The 19,125-nt window shown below is 36.4% G+C and overlaps 1 long non-coding RNA gene across 1 annotated transcript; it reads left to right on the top strand.

Moving 5' to 3' along the window:
• The first annotated feature begins 2,525 nt into the window (after nucleotides 1–2,525).
• LOC309873361 lies at nucleotides 2,526–18,137 on the top strand. The gene is made up of 3 exons (XR_014316310.1): nucleotides 2,526–2,602; nucleotides 7,466–7,558; nucleotides 18,067–18,137. It is a non-coding gene; the product is annotated as an uncharacterized lncRNA (long non-coding RNA).
• Nucleotides 18,138–19,125: the final 988 nt, after the last annotated feature.

Here is a 19,125-nt window from a genome sequence, read left to right as displayed (position 1 = left end):
TAGGATTTTTATGGTTTCAGGTCTCACATTTAGGTCTTTAATCCATTTTGAGCTTATTTGTTTGGGTAGGGTGTTAAAAAGTGGTCCAGTTTCATTCTTTTGCTTGTAGCCAGAAGGAAGAAAGTAGAGAGAGGGCCAGAATGGGTGAAGGAGAGTGAGAGATATAGATTTTCAGTTATGGAATAAGTAAGTCACAGGAATAAAAGGCACAGCATAGAGAACAGAGTCAATGATATTGTAGTATCAGTGTATGGTGACAGATGGTGGCTATACTTGCAGTGAACATAATGTATAGAGAAGTTGAATGACTATGTTGTATACCTGAAACTAATATGTTTCAAACTAATGTGTTTTCAAATACTGTGTGTCAACTCTACTTAAACAAACAAAATTAAATAAAAATAAAATAACCGCTTGATCTAATAAACTTTATCTGATCTACACTAATTTCCATTAGCCAGACAATAGTTTTCCTAAGTTGAATGTTTTTGAGGATTCCCATGTGGAAAACATCAAAACAGACTACCAAGTTCAAAACTGTTTCTGTTTCTACATCTCTGGCCCTGAGAGTTTCAGAGACCAATTTTCCTTTTGAATTATAATAAATTTAAATTTAATTCTTGCAAAAGATGCTGTGATGATTAACTTACCTGGATCACTTCTTGGATCATAATGACCAAAAGCTATATAGATGAGCCATATATACCTATACTAAATTATGCAACAGTTAATTACTTCTCTGTACTATCTGAAAAGCAAACATGGATAAGGGGCAAATCCAGGTGAAACTAGAACTATTATACAAACAAAAAACTTAATGAGATAGAAATGTCAAAGCTAGATGCATCTATTCTACATGGCCTGTGGTGTAATGTAGAACTTCAAAGGGTAAGTCCATTCTTCTAAATTTATACAGTACTTACTAAATTACCAAGCCTAGTCACATAAATTAATATCATTTATGCATTATGAAACATTAATATATCTCTCAAACTTAACGTGTTGACAAACGCACTCCAGATCTTCCCAACAAGACAACATATTCTCCTTCAAACTTATTCATGTCAGTTAATGGCAATTCTCTTCTTCCATTTGCTTTGGCTCAAATTTGGTTTAATAACTTTATTTCTCTCTCACTACACAATTATTTAAGTCACAAATTTAAATTCTATCTTCAAAAATATGTCCAGAGTATGATGATTTCTTTTTACCATTGCTACCATTTCCACACTGCTCAGAGCTACTGTTATTTCCCAGATGGTCTCTTATAACAGCCTCCTCGTAGGTATCCCTGTTTCCAGCTTTGTTAACCTTTAGATCAACATCAACAGCTTTGCTTGAAGGAGCCTACTTAAAAATATGTTAGATCTTGGAAGTCCTCTGCTTTGTAGCTCATTGAAATAAAAGATAAAGTCCTCACAAAGGTCTACGCATGTCTGAGAGGCTTAGCCTTGCCTCCCCTTTCCTATCATCTACCCAGTTTCCCCCACTCACTTTGCTCCAAAAACTCTGATCGCGTTCTCCTGACATCTGCTAGGCAGGCTCCTGCTGTACAGTTTTTGCACTTGCTGGTCCTTCTGCCAGCTTTTCTACTGTATAGCTCCATGGTCTGTTCATTTGCCTCCATATAGCCACTATTGATGTTACTGTTTTAGTGAAGTCTTTTCTGGTGATTCCTTCTAATGATTTAAGCCCACTCCCTATTACTTGCTCTTTCCCATCCCTGATTTATAGATAGCTCTAGCATTTATCTCCATCCGGCAAAATAAACGTCCATGGTGATTCATTTCATGTGTCAACTTGGCTGGGTCAGAAGAACCACATATTTGGTCAAACATTACTCTAGATGTTTCTGTGAACTTTTATCTCGTTTTATTTTATTTTATTTTTTTAACTAAGATTAATATTCATTCAAATAAAAACTATGGCAACAGGGGACGAGAGATTCCCATGTAGAACTGGGCTCAATCCTGGATACAACCAGAAGTGGTGTGGATTTATAACCAAGGAGCAAGATTAAGGGAAGGGGCATTCAGCAATAGAAAAGTACTAAAAGGAGATATCAAGCCTGGGAGATTCTGGCTGAGCCAACCTAGAATAATGCTTGCTGAAGACAGGCCAAGGTGATCAGATATCTCCTGGAAAAACAGCAGGTATAGAGGGTTGGATCAGACATCAAGAATGAAGAATTCTCAGCAAACTGACATAGCAGGATTCTTGTTAAAACTGGATTCCACAAGGAAATACACAGATATGCCTTACTGGTGAGAGAGCTCAAGGGAGCACGACTAAAGTTTGGTCAGGCAAAGGATCTTAATCATCTCCTAGAGGAAGAGGGAATCCTGTCAGTAGACTTACCTTGAGCCCAAACTGTACCTCGTCCCTGGCATCCAGCCTACTTATCTACTCTGCAGATTTTGGATTTGCCAGCCTCCACAATAGCATGAGCTAATTCCTTAAAATAACCACCCTGATATGTGCAAAGACACAGGCACATCCTATTTATTTCATTTCTCTGGATAACCCTGACTAACATAATACCACACTTATTTACCTTATTTGTTTGCCTATCTGGGTCTGCGCTGAGTAGAATGGAAACTCCGTAAGTATTAGAAGCTTTTGCTTTTTTTCATTTGTTTGACCAGGACAGTGCCTTGCTCTAGGAAATTATTTGTTATCTGGAAGAATAAATTTTAAATGTCGTTTCATTTCTTACGCAAGTCTCTTGAGTTAGGCAGAGTTGGGATTATTATTCTCATTTTAAATTTGAGGAAACAGATCCCAACATGGCAAGCGGCTTGGCTCAGGGATTCATTTAACTTAGGAAAGAGAGCAAGCACTTCAGTTGCACTGTTAATTCTTGGCTATTTCACATGCATAGATTGAAAGTTTAGTGATGGATAGCAGAAAGTTACAAAAAGAACAGCACTTTAACTCACAGCATTTAACTCACAGAGTGAGTTAAATATTTCCAGACTTGACCCCTAGGATTTAGCCATCTAACCATGATCTCTAACTGGCATTCTTTTGCTTACCAGAACACATTCTTCCTGAATGTGATGCCTTATTTCACTTTCTCTGAAATGAACTCAAGTCATCTCACACTCAGTCTCTTCTAAAAAGTCTGTCCACGATGGCACTGCTCGCAACGCCTACAACTGGGTTATCACCCATTTGGAACTGATGTCTCACACTGTTACATATCTCTTTGAGGGTATATTCATGATTATATTTTATAAATAAGTGTTGAGCACCTACTATCTGCCAAGAGTTGTTTGGACCCTGGGTAAAAAGCATTAAATAAGAAAAATCGATTTTATGACTTCAGAAATCAGAAGGGAAACAAACAAGCAAACAGATACATAGTTACAATAAATAACCACATATCATGATGATTATTAAGAAGGATAAAATATAAGCATGGCTCAGAGAAAAGTAATATTGTTGGAGTATACACTTCAGTTAAGTTGGTCATGGAAAAGTTGATATCCATACTTAGACCTCGGGATGAGCAGTCAGCCAGAATAAAAGGCTTTATTTTGAGTTTTCAGTTAAGTAATATATTCAAAATCATTTTTGTGCTGTAAAGCATAGGACAAATATCATTACCTAGGGATTTTATTGTTAGAGAAAAAAAGGAAAACAATATGTTTCTGAAGATGATGATGACCAGTGTGAAATAAAGTAAGGTATAGCTTTCACTTATTTACTGCTTAATTATTGACTGACCCAAGAAATATTTATAGGAAATCTTAACCAGGCATGATCCTAGGCAATGTAAGAAAAACAGTAAACAAAACAAAGACAAAATTATTTGCTCTCAGGGTTTGAATGGTACTAACTTTCAGTTGGGAAGGATAGAAAAGAAAGAGTACATAGATCTATAATATAATTTTGGTACCAATAAATGTCACACAGAATAAAGCAGGTGCGTAAAGATGGGTGCCAAGTGCTATTTCAGATGGAGTGGTCAGGAAAAGTACTAATTTTCGATGTGTTGGGTGCCAGGTTGGAGGCAAAGAGAGGAATCAAGTATAACTTATCCTGGTGGGGTCTAGCAATATTACATAAGATGGGAAAATGGGAGGAATAAGATTTCCCCAGAGTACTATCAATAATTCAATTTGGGACACATGGTTCCAATGCCTTATATTACTTTCAACTTCTAATATTTATGGAAGAACTGAAGTTGTCTGGTCTTTGCCCAGATATTTCCTGCCTCTGGCATTAACCAACTACAAAATCTTGAGCAATTAACCTTTTTGAGATTCAATTTCCTTATTTATAAGATGATGGGGGCCTGATGAGCCATTTCAGGGCTTCCATATGAAGCAGGTATTCTACAAATAAAGGAAGACATTGGTCTCCCAGTTTATTTTAATTATGTTTTCTTTAAGTCATCTCTGAAATCAGTAACATCAGGGATCATTCATTGGATCCGTTAAATCTACTTTACCATTAAATCTACTTTACCTCACAGTTCATTAACAAGCAGTCGTTGAAAGTTCTAGTTACTTCATGGCAGACTGTCTCTCAAAGGAAGTTTTCCATTAAGGAAAACTCCATAAACTCCATCGAAAACTAGAGTTTAAGGTTCTTGTGACCCAGGGAAATGTGGCTTTTTTTTTCCTTCTTTTTTATTTTTTTAAATTAATGTTTGCTTACTGATTAAGTATCATACAAACACTGAACATCATAAAATTGTTCTGGACTCTGAAAGGGGATATTACAGGAAATATAATCTTAAATTTCATGTTCGGTAGCAGCTGTCTCCAGGGAATGGATCCAGTTTAGTCAAGATATCTAGCAGTTTCCAGAAACACCACAACCCAACCTTCTCTGCCTTAAAGCAGAGCTCTGTCCGGTTCACAGTTTCACCAACTAGAGACAGCTTATTTTCTCCTCAAACTGTTTATCATTGGACATATGCATTAATCAGATGAAAAATCACATCTTAAAAAATGATTTATTTATACTCTTCTCAGCCAAAGATACTGATTGGGCCATCAAGATTATGCCAAGTGCAAATACATCATGAGCTACTCTGTCAACAATATAGCAAGTTAGCTTGGCAGCAAGGTGCCAACATGATTATGCAAATACGAGCCCTATTGGCTTATCAGTCAAACCCACCGCCAGGATGCCTGGGAGATACATTTCAATAAACGGAGACAGAATGTATCTCAGGCCCCCTGACATTAATAATTTAAGATTAATCAGCTTATGAAGACTTGCTAACAGCAGAAGGAAACTGAGAGGAAGATGGATTCTCTCTCTTTGGATTTAACCTTACTTTTCTCCCAGGCTAAACCTAATCATTTCATTTCTGAAGACCAGATAATTGACTAGCCATTTACTTAAACTTCCTTAAAGGGCATCAATAATCCTCCCAGGGGTCCATCTTTGATCAGGGGAGGTTAAGTTAAATTGACTCCTGATTATGCAGGTTAGGGAGCAAGCAGGAAGGATGCAGCCACCCAGAAGGGAGCTGGCCTCTTTCAGCAGAGAGCACTCTGGCTTTTGAGAAAATGGATGAGGGGAGACGGGTGTGACCCGTACACGGGGAGACCACCTAGTACAGTCATACAATTGATGGAGTAGGAATGGTAGTAGATAGAAGCAATGGCTGTGACAGTCCTTTGATTTGCAAAAATGATAAACTATGCATATTTTTTATCCTCAAAGTCTTAACATTTTATTCTAAATCTTTCATGATTTCTTAAGTTATGAATTCTATTTTCATTCTCAAATATAGGAAAGAGTCTGCATAGTTGGAAACATTTTTAATTTTTACTATGCTTTTTTATGACAGTGATAAAATAAAATTGCAGTGAAAATTTTTTAAGAGAGAAAAATCATGATCCCAAACTTTTACTTTCTTATTCAAATCACCATTTTTATGTAGCATGTTTCTCATTATCTTTTATCTGAAATTATTTTCAGTGGGACTCACAAGCTCCCACCACCCTTACTTACAAGCTCTAACCAAAGAGCAAAATATTTACCCTCTTTGACCTCAGTTTCCTCTTCTGTTGAATGGAGACTGCATGGATTTTTATCAAAATAGTAGTTAACTACATTAGGTAAAACACATAAATCAATGCTTTTTATGTTGTTCATTTCAATGAATTTATATTCAAGGTTAATTTTTCTATCCATTTTAAAGAACTATGCATTTAATTAAATGTTATTCCAAGCATTTTTAATGTTAGAATGTAGCTCTCAGAGTCATATCTCCTAATGTTTCATAACATTCAATCCAAGTGGCTTAATTAATCAATGTCCCACTCTGGGGCTTTTATCAGTATTAAAATGTGTCCTCATTTGTCTATGGAAAGGGCAGAGCTTCCTAACTCACCAGTTTCAAAAAAAATTGTTGAAGACAACTTAACTGAACATGAATCAGATTATTTAATTCCATTCCAGTAGGATAATTAGAATCTTCATGATAAAGATATCTATGTGAAATAAAATTTAGCTTGTGACACTTTCAACCAACATAAATGACTTTGATAAAAATAAATGTATTAGAAACACCCAAGAGCATCTCATAAAACTCATAAAAAAATAAAAAAGCAGGAAGCATATCGCAACCATATTAAAGACTAGAATCAATAAATGATTCAGAGAGTGATTTCATCTCATTCTCTCTGAGACACATGGACTGTCACCATGTTCTTCATTCTCCTGCTTCTTTATAGGGTGGCTTTTTCTGCATCATTTATGGGCCAAAATTGACTGCCTCAGCCCACACTTAACATTATACCTTGGTTCAAGAGCCCAACAGAGATGCAGAATAACATCTCTCTAAGTAGAAGATGTAGGTAGGTTAATGAAGCCATGGCAATAAAAATAATTTCGGACCAGAGAAGTCCAGTCCAAAGAGCCAGTATCTTCACAGAAGGGATCATGAGAGCAGCCTCTCTGAAAAGGGGTAAGAGAATGAAGCAAAACATGTTCACTTATTTATTTATTTATTTATTTCAATTTTTAAGAATTTCTTTTCAGTGTTCAGAATTCATTGTTTATGTACCACACCCAGTGCTCCATGCAATATGAGCCCTCCATAATACCCACCACCAGGCTCACCCAACCTCTCACCCCTCGCCCCTCCAAAACCCTCAGATTGTTTTTCAGAGTCCATAGTCTCTCATGGTTTGTCTCCCCCTCCAATTTCCCCCAACTCCCTTCTCCTCTCCATTTCCCCATGTTCTTATGCTCCACAAATAAGCGAAACCATATGATAATTGACTCTCTCTGCTTGACTTCTTTCAAGCAAAACATATTTAATGCCTGATATACAATTGTGTATCTGATTGTTTTAGATGGTTCTCTTGAGCACTGGTATTTCAAGCTGCCCATGAAGAAAACTAGCAAGTGATGTGGACAGTATGCTTTGACTCTATTTTTGGGCAAAAGACAATGTCCAAATATGAAATGCTGACTTATTTTATTTCTGTTAAAGAACAGATAACCAGGACAACCAATTAGAGGAGAATTGAATATCTGGAGGAAAGAACTCTTAACTGCTGATCCCTGTTGGAATTCTAATACCAAGGTGAGAAGAAGGTGGATTAATGTTCCAGGGTCAACTTTCTTAAACCTCACAGGACCAAAACAAAACCAGAAGAGTCTGAACTATTCTGATTAATAGTTTTGTGCAGTGGGTACAAGTCCCAAAGAATTTCCGTTTTTTCTTTTGCTTGAATAAAACAGTCATCCCAAACTGCCCAAAATATTATTTTCTTACTTTAAGGAAACAACAACAACAAATAATAAGAGAAGCATGAATTCATAAAAAGCACCATTTTTGGTATGTTTCCTTTGTCAACCCAGTTCCAAACAGTTCATCCCTATTAATTACCAAGATGAATGGGGTTCATTTTTTCTAGTGCAAATATGGGATACTTTGGGAACATTATAAAATTAGAATTTAGTTGATTATAAAAGAACATATATTGGACTCACTCTCCATCTTTGCAGGATTAAACATCCAGACTTGATTCTCATACCAAAATACACCTTTCTCTGCCTTCCTTAGTGGATAAGGGAGGGGACAATAAAGTGGTGAGTTCAGCTAATCTCTTCTGCAAGATCCAGATTAAATGCCGATGAATTAATTCACACAACCTTTCACATACTTCATACAATTGTCTTTACTTTGGCTTCCTTGGTTTCTCAGACACCTTCATTTGAATGTGCTCCTTGACTCTCTGTTGCTCTTTTATCTGGTCCATCTGTCCTGGATGTGTACTGAAATCCTGATGCCTGCCTGAGTCTCACCCCTGAACTTCTGATTTAATTGTGTTTTTTTTTTTGTTTGTTTATTATTTTATTTTATTTTTAAATATTTTTTTTAATTTTATTTTATTATTCAGTGTTCCAAGATTCATTGTTTATGCACCACACCCAGTGCTCCATGCAATATGATTTCATTCTTACGGGCTGGACCCGGACACTGAAATTTTTAAAAGCTCTCCAGGTGTCTCTAATATGCAGCACATATTAGGTAACCATGACTTAGACCATCTTCACTGATGCTTGTTTTGGCTTCATTGTTCTGGCTTTGACTCAACCATGCCAGGATTTGAACTTCAGTGTTAACTACTTATGATCTTACTCCTTCAATCACATATTCATTCATTCATCAAATATGCATGAAAGTTGTATATAGGAAATGACACGTACACAGTAAATGTTGCATATTCCTTCAGAGATCTTACAGGCTAATTATCAGTGATAGACATTAAAAAGGACATAGATTATTGTTGAAATCATGATAATCTGCTCTTACCCCAGGTCCTTAACTTTCCTATTCCTTGATCTCATCATTGTTTTACTTTCGTCTCATGATAGAGTCCCTAGCCACACCATTTCTGAAGTTCTACAAAAAAAAAAAAAAAAAAAAAAAAAAAACCTGTTTCTGTATGTAGTCAGGGCTTGTACAAATTCCATTTTCTTCACATAGGACAATTTCTTGGCCCACCTCTACAAACCTTGAAGTTCTTGTCCATGCTACTGCAATTGGTGTAGCTGTCATACACTTAGAGGAGTCTCCAATAAGTTCTCTTAGCTCCCACTGTCACCCCATGGTACATAGTCATATACTACTCTGCAACTGACCGTTAAGCCTGAATTCCCAAATAGGGTTCACTATGAGAAAGATATAATTTCTTATAATTGACTCATAATAACTGAATCCCCAATATGTTCTCTGGATATGATGGGTATTCTATAGAGCTCTCTCTTCAAAGCTCTGGAGATGGAAAGACATGGCATATGCATACTCCTTCATAAGATAAAGTTAAAAATAAGTTATAAATGCCATTTATAAATGGCATGTATCTTAGTTAACTCAAGCTGTCAAAACAAAATAGCATAAACTAGGTAGTTTAAACAACAAATATTTTACTTCTCACAGGTGTGGAAGCTAGAAGTCCAAAACCTGGTGCCAGGATAGTTAGGTTCTGGTGAACACACTCTGGTTTGCATATGATAATTTTCTCACTGTGTCCTCATACGGTGCAGAGAGAGAGAGAGAGCATTCTGGTCACTTCCTCTTCTTATAAGGACACTAACTCCATAATGAAGACGCCACCCTCATGACCTCATCTAAAGCTACTTACTTCCCAAGTTTCTACCTCCAAATACGATCACATTGGAGCTTCAAGATATGATTTTTTGGGGGGACACAAGCAGTCAGTCTATAATTCCACATGTGTAGAACAGTAATATAGGACTGGTATAACTACAGAAAGTTCAGAAGTTGAAATCTATGTGTACCAAAACATCAAGAAAGACATCGTAGGGAGCCTAAGGCCTAAGAAAACACCTGAAGACCAGTTAGGTTATTTCCTCGCTACCTCTCTTTGCAAAACATTTTAAGGTTTTCCTTCATATAAGATATATAATATTTTTTTACCACTAATTTTATCTTTTTGTATAAATTTCTGAAGGCAGAGTCTATATTTTGTTAATATTACTAATAGCTGAAAACACATGCACTAGGAGATAGACAACATTATAAGCAAAATATGAGATTTGCTTTAGGAGGTTATAAGCAAGAGTAAAGGGATAAAAACAATATTAAGCAACATTTTAAGAATAGAATTAACAAAGCATAAGGACCAATTAAATATGGGGAATAAGCAATGTAAAGACATAAGGGGACTATGAAATACTCACAAATGGCATTTTTTTTAAAGATTTTTTATTTATTTATTTGACAGAGAGAGATCACAAGTAGGCAGAGAGGAAGGCAGAGAGAGAGAGAGGAGGAAGCAGACTCCCTGCTGAGCAGAGAGCCCGATGCGGGACTCGATCCCAGGACCCTAAGATCATGACCTGAGCCGAAGGCAGCGGCTTAACCCACTGAGCCACCCAGGCGCCCCACAAATGGCATTTTGCCCATTTACAATGAATAGACATCAGAATTATAGCCACTTCATATGAACAATATAACACAGTGTTTTTAGTGTCCTAAAGCTATAGTTTTAAAGGTACAGTGAGAAGATAACATTAAGATAATAATATGAGTCAATCTACTCATTCCTATCCAATCACCAGACTTCTGCAAAGACTATCATTAGAGTCATTTACTTATGAGGCCTCGATGCAGGTGTAGATCTTCTGTCTGTAGAAATCAAGGAGGCTAGTCTTGCCACACTAGATATATTCAACATGAAACTGTTGAGGGAAATCGGAAATCGTGTTTAGTTTACATGTTTGTAGAAGGAAGTGGTGTGGTATTAGGCAGACTGATAAAGTATTTTTGTCTTGTAAAGTCAGTCTTAATTTGACTAAATGCTTTATAACTTGTAAGCTTGTTACCTAAAAATAAATTAGTCACAAAAATATGTCAACTGTATCATCTGATAAGAAGCATGATAGAATAACTCAACCAACTTCAGCTTTGTGGAAGTCATCCCAGCTTTGTTTCCTTGTTCAACATGGAAACACCTGTATGCTGAATTCCTCAAAGAGGACAAATATGTTAGAACTACCCCCAGCCTTCTTCCCAGAGTGTTCTTTCCCAGAATTCAGATATTCCCCAGAATTATTTGTATCTATGTGTAAATCTGTATCTATTTATATATGTAAGTGACAATTCACTGGTACTCGTAACCAGGAGAACTTACTACTTCTGAGTTTAAGAGAAATAGTGTTTAGAGCATCGCACTATAGAACCAACATTGTTACTTTACAACATCATTTTCAGAGGAAGATATAATCCATCTGTTTATCTGCAGTGAAGATAACCTTTTTTTAAATCGGATTTTTTTCAAAGATAAATTAAGTTTTGGGGTGACTGGGTGGCTCAGTTGGTTAAGTGTCTGACTCTTGATGTGGGCTTCGGTCATGATCTCAGTGTTATGAGATGGTGCCCCATAATGGGCTCCATGGTGGGCATGGAGCCTACTTAAGAGTCTCTCTCTCTCCCTCTCCCTCTGCCCCTCCTCACCTCTTTCCCTCTTTAAAAAAAAAAAAAAAAAAAAAGATAAATTTTTCATAGGATAGCTTTTTCAGGTTTGAGGTAAGACAATAACTCCAAACTCTGTACGGAGAATGTGTCTCTGTTCTGCACTTTCTCTTTATGTCTTTATTATCAGGAGTAACCCCACAATGCTACGGGAGTTGGTTGCAAAAGTGATGGAAGCCTCCTTGCATCAAATTGGCCCATTCTTCCTAAATATGAACCATGCTGCTGCTTTGACGCTGTTAAAAATTAATGCTAAAGGCTTCATAATAGTTAAATTCCAAGCTATTTTATTATTATTTAACCCCATAGCATTTTTTCTAAGTGCTTTTAGTAGCCTATGCCGTAATTAAATTTTGCCACATTGCCATGCACAGTGCCTCCAGAACTATCAGTTGTACAGCTAATTGATAAATCAAACCCTAATTGAGATAATGAAGCTGGTCTTGGACATCAGTGAGATGGCTGCTACCTAATTAGCATCTTAATATCTGTTTACTAGATGAGTGGACAGTAGACCCCGGGTAATGATAGTATGGAAAAGTTAATATGAGAGGAAATAAATGTGGGTGAAATGGATCAGAGCATGGATACAGCTTCTCACTAATAAGCCTTTGTAGTGCTTGAGAGCTTAGAAAGAAATACACTGTATCTCCTCCCCTTTCCACTCTCAACAAGGTATAGTGGGAGAGGCCCAGCCACAGTAAATGATCCGGAAGTGCTGGTTGTCCTGAATCAGGGGTTAAAGGCTGAATGGAACTGCAGTTCCTAAATTTTATGTAGTGGAGGTGAAGGTATATATTTTAAGTTCACCTGAGCAATCTCCTACTACATTAATGCATAATGTTACCACTTTGGGCTTTGCATATGTGGATAAAAAGGCTGTTCTCACTGCCTTCTTTGAGGATTATAATAATAACTACCATAGAGTTACAATGATAGCTGCTAACTCTTAGTAAGCACCTTCCATGTGCCAAACACCAAGCTAAGTGTTCATTCCTACTGAATTCTTACAACGAAGTTAGGCGATACCATTCATGTTTAACGGAAGTTTTACCGAGAGGTTAAATAACTGGTCCAGGTTCAGAGAGCGAGGAAGAAGAGCTTGCATCGAAACTACAGTCTTTACGTTAAACACAATGCATCCACCACAACACTAGGCTGCCTCCATTCATTGAGATGGACCATGAGCAAAGCACTGATTGAACTACTTTCTCACATGAAGGACAGTCAGTACGATTAAATAAACTGTCCCAACCTGATGCAGCTTGTATTTATTTGAACCCAGGTCTGGCAAACCATAAATCCACGTTCTTTGTTCTATGCCACATTTGGGTGTAAAACACAGTTTTTTAAACAGATATAATACAAATAATAATAAGAGATTAGTTCAATTATAGTCATTTCTCACTGTGACTTTCCAGGTCCTTGAGCTCCAATAAAACTCAGAGCATCTGGAGATTTCAAAACATCTCTTCAGCTCCAGGATGGTGACCCAGAGTATGGAGATCCACATCTTCTTTAATAATACATTTAATTCCTCTACTAAAAATACTGAAAATTTCAATTATATAATATACTTCCAAGTTAGGTAAGACTATGTGAGGCATCTTTGTTTTAGAAGACAGCAGAACAGAGATCAGAAAGTTAAGTAGCTCTCCCTGCCAAAATCAAAAACAAAACAGCAACAAATACTTCTCCTAGAAGAGCTAGGAGTAGAATCTGGGTTTCCTAAGATACCAACAGCATTTCAGTATGTCTGATCCAAATTAGAAAGCACCAGAATCTTCCTTTTGGAGAATCAACTAAAAGCTGTGATTCTAATTTCATAGAGGTCTGTAGTGATAAATGAAAACTTTTACTTATTCTTAGCCGAATAGTTCATTCATTTATCTCAACAACTGTTGGAAATTTTCCTCATTCCCTTGAGACTTCCCTCCAATCAGTGTTCTAGTTAGCATTTCCAATCTTGAAATCCCTCAAACTTTTCATCTTTCCAAAATGTATTTACCTAATACTCATCCCTTCACTTACTGTCAGTTTCAGAGGATGAGCTGTTGCTCTTTTCACCATTAAAACTAACAAATGTTATCTAAAACTATCTCCTATCCTCCTTAGAGGTCCTTGTTCCATCAATTGTTTCTTCTCTGTCTTTCCTTCTCTCCCTTTCTTTTTTAAACCTAAAAGGAGTAACTTATATATATTCCAAAATTTCCATCAATCCACTCCTCAAACCACTACATTATGTCCTCTGCTTTCACTACTGTGTCATGACCATTATCATCAAGCTCAGTCATGGTGTTCTGGTTTCCATAATCAGTTGACCACTTTGAAGACCATATCCTTCTGCATCTCTCTGACGCACTTACAAGCCACTCTTATGGAAGTTCTCATTTTTGTCATTGTCAAGGAACCGCTTCCCCTAATGGTTACCTTTGGTCTAGGACTGCTTCTTCATGAGCATGCTTATTCCTTCTCTCAGCCCTCAGCTCTCTCTGCTCTCAGTCCACACAACCTCCCTTCATGAGGCTATATTCTTGCATTATCTCATTTCTTTAGCCAATCATTTTTTTTCAACAAATACTTCTGGAGTTCTCATTATGTACGTCGCATATTCCAGATTCTGATTATAGAATGAAGAACTGAACAAAATCTCTGCCTTCATTGTGCTAAGATTTTAGTACATACAATGTACAAATAAAGAGTTAAAAATACTTTGTCAGGTGCTAATTATTTTTATATCAAAGAAAAAAGCAGAGCAGAGGGATCAAGACTTGTGGAGGAAACCATTTGATATGGTGACATTTTGACAATAACATGAGTAAAATGAAGACAATTACCAGGTATTTTCTAAGGAAGAACATTTTAGATAAAGGGAACAGCAATTTAAAAAACTCAAGTTGGGGGATGCCTGGGTTTCTCAGTTGGTTAAGTGGCCGACTCTTGGTTCCGGCTCAGGTCATGATTTCAGGGTCCTGGGATCGACCCCCTTCCCCCCAGCCCCCGTTGTCAGGCTCCCTGTTCAGCAGCTTATGCACACTCTTTCTATCTCTCAAATACATACATACATACATACATACATACATACATACATACATACATACATCTTAAAAAATAATAAGAATAAAAAGCTCAAGTTGGAAGTATGGCTGATACATTCTAGAAATAGCAAGGAGACCAGTGTGGCTGAGGTGGAGTGAGCAAGGAGGAGAACAGGACGAGCTGAGTTCAGAGATGTGGAAACCAAAAGATCATGTCAGCTTTGTAGAATATAAGGGTTAGGATGGAAATTCTACCTGCTATAATAAGGACCAGATTTTAACAGTTGCTTGAGGAAAGTAGAAGGGTATTTGTCTCTCTTTTGAAAGTCTAAGTTTAAGCCCTTGAGAAACAATGTTGCCAGCTGCATGAGGCAGGGTTACCAGACCATTTGTTCTTACTATCTTGTATTCCTAAACACGGGGCTTTCAACAATCCACCTAAGATGGCTATTTCATTGTCCTACAGCACATCCCTCCTGCAGCTGGTAGTAAGAGAGAAAGTAAAAGATGAAAGCAAAGGTCTTTTGTTTTTAAGGTGCTGTGAATAAGTTAAACACAAAACTTATAGTAGTGTTGTTTTCACTAGGACCCAATTGCATAACCAAAATTAAAACCAGGACAGCTGAGAAATGTAATTTTACCTGCATGCTCACATCAGGTAAAGTTCTCGTATTGTAGAAGGAGGGGATAAACTATCCTTTTTCCAGTGAATTGCCTTTGTTCCTTTGTGAAGGTTAGTTGACTGCAATTGAGTGGGTCTACTTTGGGACTATATTCTGTTCCACTGAGCTATGTGTAAATTCTTTCACCACTGTCACCCTGGTTTGATGGTCTTAACTTTATAGTCTCGAAGTCAGGTAGTGCCAGTCTTTCAACTTTGTTCCTCGGTATTCTGTTGGCTATTCTGGGTCTTTAGTCTCTCCATATAAACTTCAGAATTGGTGTGTCAATACCCATGAAATTGCTTGCTGGGATTTTGACGTGGATTGCATTAAATCTATCATACAGCTTTTTTTTTAATCGAAATATAATTGATATACAATGTTATGTTAGTTTCAGGTGTATAACATATTGATTACTCAATGCTTATCACAATAAGGGCAGACACCATACAATATTATTATTATGTTATTGACTATATTCCTTATGCTGTACTTATACCCAAGACTTATTTATTTTATAACTGTAAATTATACTTTTTAATAGCCAATATTAATTTCACTTGCCTCCCACTCACCTCTTGTCTGGCTTCTTATCTCTTAAATAACTCTTCATCTGATTTACCTTAATATTTACTACTGCTATTGTTGCTGTCCTAATTCAGACCTTTATTAAGTCTTTCTTGGAATAACAAAAGTTTCCTGACAAACCTGTCTCTAGTTCTGTCATCTTCAAATACATTCTTTATAAAGGGTTCTAATTAAACTTGAGTCCTTTTAAATCTCTTTTTTGACTTCTCACATGTGGGCAGAAGTCTATGTCCCGAAATGTGTCCTACAGCGCCTCCTTCAGGTCAGTTTCTCTCTCTAGATTAACATTTCTCCCTCTCCACCTCATCTAGGTGTACTTTTTGAAGTTCTCCACAATCTCTGTTGTTACTCTTATGTGTTATTAAAGCTCCCTTTTATGAAATGCCCTTCTCTTCTCTCTTAGCTTAGGGAAATCCAGTTTTAACGTTCTCCAAGATTATTTTCTCTGAACACATAAACACTTACTTCATAAATTCTCTACCGTCTTGTCTGCACATTTTTGTATCCCTGCATCTAACCAACACATCATACTTTTCTGTTTATATGTCTATCTTCTCCCTGAGAATAAAGTTTGGTTCTCATTCAACTTTGTTCTGGTACACTTAGAACAGTTATTGACATATTTGGAATACTCAGTATATGTTTATTAAGTAAATAATGGAACAAATAAGTGAGCAAATGTATGATCTCTCAGATTCAAGTGCCAGTAGAATTTCTGCTACATATTATTTTTCTCTCTTAAAATACTTTTCAAAGAGACCAATTTAAATGATAAAAGTCATTTACTCTGTAAACAGCTGTTCAACTACTTATAGTTCTCAGATTTGCTGTCAGTCATCTTTCTTTTTCTATGTTAACCATGAGAATTTGTTTCTCTCCTTATGCCAGCTGTCTTCTGTCATACACCTGCATTCCCTCTCAACATTTTCCAAAATTTATTTTATCTCTGTGCGTACATGCCCAGATACACCGTCAGACATTTTAGTTAACAAATTATATATTTATTTCTAACTTTGATTTGACTCCTATCTGTAAAACCCCACTGTGCTCTTTCTTCTGACTTTTATCTTGCCTTTTTGATTAGGAGTATGCAAAGGTAAAATTTGTTTCAGCGTAGTAAATAAAATGACTTATGATAGATATAAAATACCCATTATTTCACACTCAAACAAATCAAGTTTCTCTTCCCCTTTGATTATCAGCTCACTTGGGAATTTAGTTGAAGGGGTTTATCCGTATGAAATTTAGAACACACTGGAAAGGGACTAAAATAAATGTTGAAAATAGTTTATTTCAGCATTTCCAAAACTTCTCATCTAAAACTATTCCTGTGAGATGCCTATTTCTATTCTGAGTCAGTTGTGTGTAGGAGGATTTAAACCTCAACATATTTCTCCTTGCTCTTATTTTCAGAATAAAGTTGTATTTTATATCAATAATTTAATTGAGAAAGCCTGAAATATGAACATCAATCTTACCACAATATTTACCTTACTGAGATGAAAAAGAAATGCCATCACTTTTTGTCCCTTAATATAAATATCACAGAAACCTTATAGAAAAAGATTTGCTAACCATAGTTTGAATTTCAGAATTATTAAGAAGGAAGAATCATGCGACTTATTATCAATGTACATTTCTGGTCCCTAGACCCAAAGCCTAATCAGAAAGACCACATCCTAAGAAATAGTGACTATACTCTCTAGAACACTAAAGCCATTAAGAGCTATAGATCTGAATCATAGTTCAAGCTTCTGTCAGAAATGAGCCAGAGAGAAAACCCCAAGATGGTTTTCTGTATCCAGGGACATTGTGATGGACATACAGGTATAGATATAATTATAGATATTGTTATGCATCTATGATATTACTAATATAGTACTACAATATACATAAAATATAACCTAGTATTACTATATTAATATAATAAGAAATTGTGAATGTTTAGGTAGATCATTTTGGTATACATACATATATTTATAAATTCATAATTAAATTGCTCTAATGTTAATGAAGTTTTGCTTATCTTCATAGTTTACATAAAGGGGCACTTTAGCACCATAATTCACTTAGAAACCAATTCATTTCTGTGTCATTCAATATGTTTTCTTGTTTTGTTTTTGTTTTCGTTTTTGTTTTTCCCAAGAGAAACAATATTCCAGTTGGAGTTCTGAGATGTGAAAATGTGCATAGTGGTTAAATACAGACATATCATTATTGCATTTAATGGGCAAATTATTGAGGGAAAATATTTTAGACACATAACAGTTTAAAATCAATAACATGTCTTTCTACATAGAAGACTTCCAAAGGGGAAGAAAGAAGAAGAAGAAGAAGGAGAAGGAGAAGAAGGAGAAGAAGGAGAAGAAGAAGAAGAAGAAGAAGAAGAAGACGACGACGACTTCTGAAAGGGAATGTTCTCAAAAATTCTCCAAAATATTGCATAAAAAGCTGATTATATAACACAGTAATAAGATATTTCAAAATATCTGTCCATAACCTTACATGTTTGGGGGTTTTCTTTTTTTTTTTTTCAAAGATTTTTATTTATTTATTTGACAGAGAGAGAGAGATCACAAGTAGGCAGAGAGGCAGGCAGAGAGAGGGGGAAGCAGGCTTACCGCTGAGCAGAGAGCCAGATGTGGGGCTCGATCCCAGGACCCTGAGATCATGACCCGAGCCGAAGGCAGAGGCTTAACCCACTGAGCCACCCAGGTGCCCCTGGGGGTTTTCTTGAAAATTAATTAGTTAATAATAGTCTTGGGGGTGCCTGGGTGGCTCAGTTGTTAAGCCTCTGTCTTCAGCTCAGGTCATGATCCAGGGGTCCTGAGATCAAGCCCTGTATCGAGCTCCCTGCTCAGTGAGAAGCCTGCTTCTTCCTCCCCCATTCTCCCTGCTTGTGTTCCCTCTCTTGCTATGTCTCTCTCTGTCAAATAAATAAATAGAATCTTAAAAAAAAAAAAAAAAAAAAACTCTTGGGAAAGAACTATAGCTCTTTCAGGTGTGAGGATAAATGATATTCAGAAGTAATTTATATTATTTATATTCTTACATCCCAGAGGAGCTAAATATCTTATAAAAGAATGTGTTTTATATTTAGCCTTACTCAATATATTCAAATTAATTTGTTTATTCATAACCAAGAAACTGGCCTGTATTGGCAGGCAAGTGGGTGGTTTCTTTCTAACACTTGGATCAAAAGAATTAGTTTGTCACTGGTTATAACTGATATAGGTTATTTTATGACTGGTAGATACATGACATATAAGAAACATGTTGCTAAGACAGGGCTTCTTATTGATTTGAAAACTAGAGAATTTGAATTTCTTTTTTTTTTTTCTCATTTTAGGACTACGTG

The sequence above is a fragment of the Mustela nivalis genome (genome assembly GCF_964662115.1).
Source record: "Mustela nivalis genome assembly, chromosome: 9".
Taxonomy (NCBI): domain Eukaryota; kingdom Metazoa; phylum Chordata; class Mammalia; order Carnivora; family Mustelidae; genus Mustela; species Mustela nivalis.
Note: the sequence above shows the minus strand (reverse complement) of the source record. Positions and strands in the feature narration are given on the sequence as shown.